An 8,169-nucleotide genomic window follows, 5' to 3' on the forward strand; every position below is an offset into this window, starting at 1 on the left:
AGTTTGAACCTTTGCCAATATTAAAACACAAATTTGATTAGTCAGTACTTCCAGTACCAACATGGAGACTTTCTTACTAGAGATCTAAAAAAATCTCCCTCCAGAAGGCCTTGTGAAAGACACTCATCAATATTTCAAAGGTGGCTAAAGGAACATCTCGCACCATTCTGTTAAATCTTTAAATATAATCCTTCAGTGTTTCCTTCAGTTTCTATTTCAAGGAAAATAGGTTCATGGCGGTTTTGTGATACCTCCTGCTTCTAGCGAAATCATGTAGGAATATAGTTCTAAATTCCTTGAATGAATGAATAGAGTTTGATGATAGCCGGGAGAACCATCTTTTTGCAGGTCCTAATAGTCTAGTTAAGAATAATCTACACTTTACCCTATTCGAGTATTGATACAGTAGTGGCATATTCTAGAACTTACAGATGTGGTCCTCCGGATCAGTGGAACCATTGTATTCTATGGTGGTAGGAGGTCGATAATTACAAGGTAAGGGGTCTTCTAGAATGTGAAGACTAAAAGGAGAAATGATCGAGTTCCCTGATCGATCTCTCATCGGTGTCGTTGGCCGAGCGACATCATGTAGAGGAGTATTCCCAGTGGATGACTCTGCTAATCGAGCGCCCCCTTGCTACCCAATCGAATGCAGTCTCGAACCCCCAGTCGACCTCGATATAGGATGAGATAAGTGAGGCGGTTCCACATGTACGGGAGGTATGAGTGGAGAAGGGTTCACTTGCTCCCTTATCGTCGCTGCCTGCAATTGATGTGCCAAGTGATAGATCGGATACGAGCGATAGAGGGGGGTGAATATCGCTTTCTTTAAAACTTATCTTTTTCTTTTCAATCAGAAATGTGCAGTGGAAAATAAGAAAAGGGACAAAGTTGTTTACTTCGTTCGGAGCCTAGCTCGACTCCTACTCGAAGGCCCGCGGTCCTTGACCGCTCCGATGGTCAAAACTCTATAACCCTTCTTTCCGAAATCCTCGGAAAGAAGTGGATCGTACAAATACAAAGATGTAAGATAGTAACACTCCTACTATCTTATAGGAAATTAAGTGCAGTACAAAATAAGATATACCAACAATAGTAGTTGAAAGTCGAAGCTCGGTTAGTACTATCGGACGAAGTTACTTGCAGAGTTGACGAAGACTTGTAGCACAAGCAGCTTGTAGAAGAGCACTTGAGTCAATAAGAAGTAGTCAGTCAATTTCAACCTCAAACTTCGAGCCTCCTTTTATAGATGTACTGGACGTTCGGTCGACTGATCCTCCTGTTCGGTCAACTGAACACGCTCCCTTCCTTCCTGGATGAAGTCTGACGCTGGCTCGATCTCCGGCAATCAATGCTCTTTTAAGGGTTCGGTCGACCGATCATGCCTTTCGGTCGACCGAACGGGATATTTCCCTGTTCGTCGTAATTTGCCGAGATCTTCTTTTAATGTTGCATTTATTGTTGATTGGATCGGTCGACCGGTCCTCCGGTTCGGTCGATCGATCAGGGCTTTTTTCCTTTTTGCTTCTGATCGATACTGATGAACTGGCCTGTGCTGAGTCACCATGGTTCGGTCGACGGATCCTTTGGTTCTGTCGACCGATCAAGCTTTGACCGGACTGAACTCTGTTTTGATTTGAACTAATACCTGCTTTGAGTTGACCTGGTTCGGTCGACCGATCCTCCTGTTCGGTCGAGTGATCGGGTTGAACCTGCAAAACAATGTTAGACAATAATCCTACAAAACAGAGATTAGCACAGTAATAATATTATTATGCGTGAGTAGTATGAAAGATAGTAGAACTGTCTTGATCTCAATTTGGAAACCTTCCCGGTTTCTTTAGTTGGATCAGCGACCTAAAGTTGTTCCCTTCGGGCACCCGACCTCACTGTCGTCCCTCCAGTTGTTTACCTTAACCTACCTGTCAAACTTAGATCCTCCAGATCTAGTTCGGACTTTTCACTTAGCCTTGATCGGCTCGCCAGGACTTTCTCCTTGATCTTCGGTCCTCCAGACCTCTCGATCGTACCGCCAAGTTTTGGGTCCCCTCGACCCACTTGGACTTGCACCTGGGTTCCACGATCTGCTAAGATTTCTCCTGCCTAGCCTCCAACTAGGTCTTTCCGGTTGAGTAAACAACCTGCACACTCAGTCAACTTGTTAGATCACAACAAGACTTAACTTGAACCTTTGACAACATCAAAACTTAGGTTTGATTCTGGTGAAACTTGCACCAACAATCTCCTCCTTTTTGATGTTTGGCAACCAAGGTTCAAAGTTAAGTTAAAATATGCAATAATTAAATAAACAAGCAATTTTAAATTTTAACTCTCCCCCTGAGTTAAACAACTCCCCCTGAATTCACTATCTCCCCCCCTTTGACACACATCAAAAGTAGGGGAAGACGCAAAAACCAAGTATAAGTAAGATTGAACCTTAAAGTTTGAAAATTTTAACACGTTAAAAGTTTAGAGAGTTAACCTTTATTTGTAAAAGAACACCAACAATCTAGGATAATTTAAAATTCTCAAGGTATAGTAATTCTTAAAAATTTACCAAAATTTAAAAAGATTTTACTAAGTTTAAAGTTTACCAAAATTCTTAAAATTAAAGTTTAAAGTTTTACTAAGTTTTCAGAAAAATATTTTACCTGAATTTTTCAAAAAGGAAAAAATTTTAAAAGTCGAAAAATATGAAATCCAAGTGTAAAATAAGAATTTTACTAAGTATAAAGGTGTTTGAAAAATAAAAATCAATAAAACATTTTTTGAAAAATACTTTTAAAAGTCTAAAAATATAAAAGAATTGTACTAAGTATAAAAAATTTAAACATTTTTTAAAACAGTTTTCAAGAATAATTTTGAACACTTTTATAAATCTAGAAATCTACTAGATATAAAAAGTTCTTGAAAAAGATTATTAATGTGAAAAGTTCCACTAAGTTTAAAATTATAGAAATATTTTGAAAAATAAATTTTTGAATTTTTTTTTGAAAAATTAGGATTTTCAAAAAATTTTAAATTAAGATACATAAAAATTGTGAAAATTTTAACGAAGTTGAAAAAGTTTTTCAAAAGTATAGCTCAAGGCTCCCCTTAGAATTGATGGCAACCTAAAAATCCAACCATGGGCAAAAAGACTAAGGAAAAATGTCCTTCTGATGAAATGTCCAACCTTTATACAAAGTTAACTACCATAAGATAGTAGCAATTGACTCAGGTTGGTCAATTTAAGTGTATAGAACTAACTAGGTTTTTGCTAGTTAGTTAACTCAAATTGATTCATGTATGTTGTTTAAAGCCCAGATTTATAATGATGCACTGACATAAGCATAAATCTTAGGCTAGGTCCTAAGCATCTCACACATTCTAAGTTATCAAGCAAGGGATCCTACTGTGCTTGTGAGATGCTAGCTCCTAGAACTATAGGAACATGCAGTTCTACGGTAGAACTTAGGCTACTCCAGAAATTAAAATATTTTGAAAGAGTTTTGAAAAACAAAGTTTTGAAGGAGGGATTTTTACAAAAATAATTTTGGAAAAATAAACTAAGTAATAATTTTCAAAAAGAAAAGAATCTATTCTATAAAATACATGCCTAATTGTCTTCTTAAGTTACTAAATTCTGCTTCAGGTAATGGTTTAGTGAAGATATCTGCTAAGTTAGATTTAGATTCAATATAGTGAATTTCAATGCCCCCTTTTGAAAGATGATCTCTAATGAAATGATGTTTTACTTCTATATGTTTGGTTCTAGAGTGATGAACTGGATTTTTAGTTAGATTTATAGAGCTAATATTATCAATGTAGGTTTTTACCTTTTTATAATTTAGATTAAAGTCTTTTAAGGTATGTGACATCCATAGCAATTAGGCTACACATTCACCCATCGCGATGTATTCGACTTCAGTGGTTGATAAGGCAACACACTGTTGCTTACGACTAAACCAACTAACTAAAGATGATCATAGTAATTGACATCCTCCACTAGTACTCTTTCTATCTAACTTACACCCGGCATAATCAGAATCAGAATATCCGACCAAGTCAAATTTTGAAGTTCTAGGGTACCATATTCCTACATTAATAGTTCCCTTTCAATATTTAATAATTCTTTTAACCAATGATAAATGGGACTCTTTCGCACAAATTTGGTATCGGGCGCACATACTGATGGCAAATAAAATGTCGGGTCGGCTTGCCGTTAGATAAAGTAAACTTCCTATCAAGCTTTGATACAATTTTAAGTCAACGGTTTTTCCATTTTCGTCACTATCAAGATTAATGTTACTTGCCATAGGTGTTTTAATTTCTTTTGAGTTTTCCATACCAAATTTTTTAATAAGGTCTTTTGTGTATTTAGTTTGATGTACATAGTTACCATCTTTGGTTTGTATAATTTGAAGTCCTAAGAAGTAATTTAATTCACCAACTTAACTCATTTCAAATTTATTTTCCATTAAAGTCACAAATTCTTTTAAGAATTTTGAGTTGGTTGATCAAAATATAATATCGTCAACATAGACTTGAGCTATGAAAATATCAGAATTAAAGGTTTTAATAAAAAGTGTAGGATCAATTTATCCTTCTTTAAACCCTTTTGATTTTAGAAAACTAGACAGTCTTTCATACCAAGCCCTAGGTGCTTGTTTTAGTCCATATAAATTCTTTTTTAGCTTAAATACATATGTTGGGTTTTCTAGATCCTCAAATCCGGGTAGTTGATTAACATAGACTTCTTCCTTAATATAGTCATTTAGAAAAGCTGATTTAACATCCATTTGATATAACTTGAAACCTTTAAATGCTGCATAGGCTAGCAACATTCGAATTGATTCAAGTCTGGCTACCGGGGCATAAGTCTCGTCGTAATCTAGTCCTTCGACTTGACTAAACTCCATGGCCATTAGACGAGCTTTATTCCTTAGGATTTCACCTTGATCGTCTAATTTGTTCCTAAATACCCATTTGGTGTCTATAATTGTCTTACCTTTTGGTGGAGGTACTAAATCCCAAACTTGACTCCTTTCAAATTGATTTAGCTCTTCTTGCATTGCAATTATCCAGTCAGGTTCTGTTAATGCATCACTTATGTTTTTAGGTTCAATTTTAGATATTAATGCTATTTGACTTAGATTTCTAAAGGCAGATCTTGTTAGAACCCTTAATTCAGGATTTCATATGATTTGATTAATTGGATGATTAGGGTTAGATTTTATTATTCTTGGGTTGGAGTTTTCAGATTCTTTAGGTGGTGTTAAGTCTTCTTCCTCTTCTTCGTGATTAACTAGATGATTAGGATTTGAACCATGTTGAGTAATAGAAATATGATCATTTTCATTAAAGGTTATATTGGTGGTTTCCTCAATTTTCAAAGTAGATTTGTTGTAAACTATATAGGCCCTACTTGTAGATGAATACCCAAGAAAGATTCCTTAGTTTTTGAAGTAAATTTGCCTAAGTAGTCTTTAAGATTTTAAATGTGAACATTGCAACCAAATACTTTAAAATATTTTATGTTAGGAATTTTGTTGAAAAAATTTTCATAAGATGTTTATTTTGATCTTTATTAATTATAATTCGATTTTGGACATAACAAGCTGTATTAACAGCTTCAACCCAAAAATATTTTGGTATATTATATTCATTTAACATTATTCGGGCAGCTTCTTGTAAGGTTCTATTCTTACATTCTACTAAGCCATTTTGTTGTGGAGTTTTAGGACACGAAAACTCATGGTGATAACCATTTTCTAAACAAAAATTATTAAAGTTTTGATTTTTGAATTCACCTCCATTATCACTTCTTATTTTCTTAATTTTAATTTCATTTTCATTTTCTACTTGTTTACAGAAATTCTTAAATGTTTCAAAGGTTTCATTTTTATTAGATAAGAATTTTACCCAAGTATATTTAGAGCAGTCATCAATGATTACCAAGCAATAGAGATTTCCATTCAAAGATTTTATTCCATGAGAATCAAATAAATCTAAATGTAGTAGGTCAAGTATTTTATTTGTTCTATTTTGATTTGTAAGTTTATGAGTTGATTTAATTTATTTTCCTTGTTGATAAGAATTACAAAATTTATTTATAGGATACCCTAACTTTGACAAACCTTTTACTAAACCATTTTTTCTTAATTTTAGTAAATTTCTAAAGTGAGTGTGAGCTAATATCCTATGCCATAACCAAGTTTCATCATCATTTGCTAGAAAACATTTGGATATTGTTTTAGGTAGATGAATGGAGTATATATTTTTTGTCTCTAAAGCTTTTCAGTAATATATTAGTTGAGTCATTGTAACTTATCAATCATTTAGAAGATAAAAATTTAACCTTAAATCCTGAATCACATAGTTAACTTATACTAAGCAAATTATAATTAAAATGTTCAACAAGTAACACTTTTTTAATTGAAATGTTGGACTGTAATTGAATTTCACCTGTACCAATTACCTTTAGCTTGTCATTGTTTCCAAAGGTAACTGACCCTAAGTTTTTGAATTCAATGTTGGTAAATTTGTGCTGATCCCCAATCATGTGTCTGGAGCAGCCGCTGTCCAAGATCCATTTATCCAGCGCTTTGGATTCCTACAAAAAGTAGGATTTTAAACTCGCCCATCGCAGGCGGCCTCTGACCACCTGTCCCGATTCAAACTACAACATAAGGGGAACGTGAATCCAAGGGGATCACAACCAATTGTGGTCGAATTCCGACCATGATCTAGTGCGATTGTGTCAAAATTTGGCAGCTATTGAACCCCGTCCGATTCATGGCCGAATTACGGCCAAAATCTAACCGCAATTAACCTCGATCTGGCAAGAAACGATCCAACCGGAATATGGCCGTGATCCAGCCAAAATCTGACCGTACATGATTTATTTTTATATCTTAAATAAAAGTGAATATATAAATATTTATTTTTCTTCTATTGCAGCGATCATTCACTTGGGACATGATTGATGAGATGGAAATAAAGAGGATTTTCATGAAAAAATGTGGCGATCACATTTGTCATGTACTCAATCATGCAAAGTCGAGGGGGAAAAAACCACCATTCATCACCGAGGAAAATTGGATAAGGATTTCAAATTTTTGGGAAAGTGAGGAGTTTAAAAAAAGAAGTCACCAGAATAAAATAAATCAATCTTTTAATTCTGGAGAATTGTCTGCGACATATGCAGGAGGCTCTATCAATGTGGATGAGCATAGACATAGATTGGTAATTTTTTAACTCTCCTAATATTTTCTTAATCTATTTTACACTATTTATTTATTTCTAATTATCTTTTTTAGACCAAAGAATTGGGAAAGGAGCCTACTTTTATAGATACTTTCACCCGCACATTTTAGAAAAAAGATAAGACTTGGAGCGGGGACAGAGCTAAAGCAATTAAGGTTTGAATAAACTTTGGATCTTAATTTATAACTTAGAATCTATTATTAATGTATCTGCTCTAACTTTATACTCTTGCATTCCTAAAATTTTATTATTGTAAATTTGTTTTATTTTTTTTTTATAATACAGGAAAAATATGTTGAGTTAGAGGTAGCACAGAGATGTTCAGCTTCTGCTAGTTCTGATATTGAGGGGTCTGAGCCGTCTGTTGGTAGTGATTTCAATTTATTGTTAGAGTGTATACTAAAAGCCTAGCTTTTGGTATAAACATTTATCTAGAAATAAGAATCACATTGGTCAAATGTCTACATTTATGATAAATGTAGTTGCTCAATTAATTTATATTGTAGATAACATGGTGTGTGATGTCACACACAGAAGATCATGTTATCGGTTCCTTATAAATTATAAACAGTAGCTCACGACTAAGATGGAAAGGAACAAACCATTGGAAGGTCGTAGTGTAATTAGGTGTTAGTTTATCTTAACTATATAATTACACTAGTACACTTAGAGTGTATTGAGTAGGACCATTTGAGGTCGTTCTTTTTATACTGACTTTATAAAGGAACAAAGACCTCAGTTATTATGGAAGTGTGTGCTCTTAATCCTAATATAATAACAAGCACATATATTTGATATTTATTTCTTTAATTTATCAATGGGTGAGATTTAGTTCGATGAATCAATAAGCCCGATAAGTTGGGAAATGATATCACTTATAGTGTGTGTTGTTGATTATAGAAGGAAACTATGTCCTAGTGA

At 34.1% G+C, this 8,169-nt stretch overlaps 1 long non-coding RNA gene across 1 annotated transcript; it reads left to right on the plus strand.

Annotated features, from left to right (window-relative positions):
• The first annotated feature begins 6,913 nt into the window (after positions 1-6,913).
• LOC122021315 lies at positions 6,914-7,633 on the plus strand. Its single transcript, XR_006122502.1, has 3 exons — positions 6,914-7,227; positions 7,302-7,403; positions 7,534-7,633. It is a non-coding gene; the product is annotated as an uncharacterized LOC122021315 (long non-coding RNA).
• Positions 7,634-8,169: the final 536 nt, after the last annotated feature.

The sequence above is a fragment of the Zingiber officinale genome, chromosome 9A (assembly GCF_018446385.1).
Source record: "Zingiber officinale cultivar Zhangliang chromosome 9A, Zo_v1.1, whole genome shotgun sequence".
Lineage (NCBI taxonomy): Eukaryota > Viridiplantae > Streptophyta > Magnoliopsida > Zingiberales > Zingiberaceae > Zingiber > Zingiber officinale.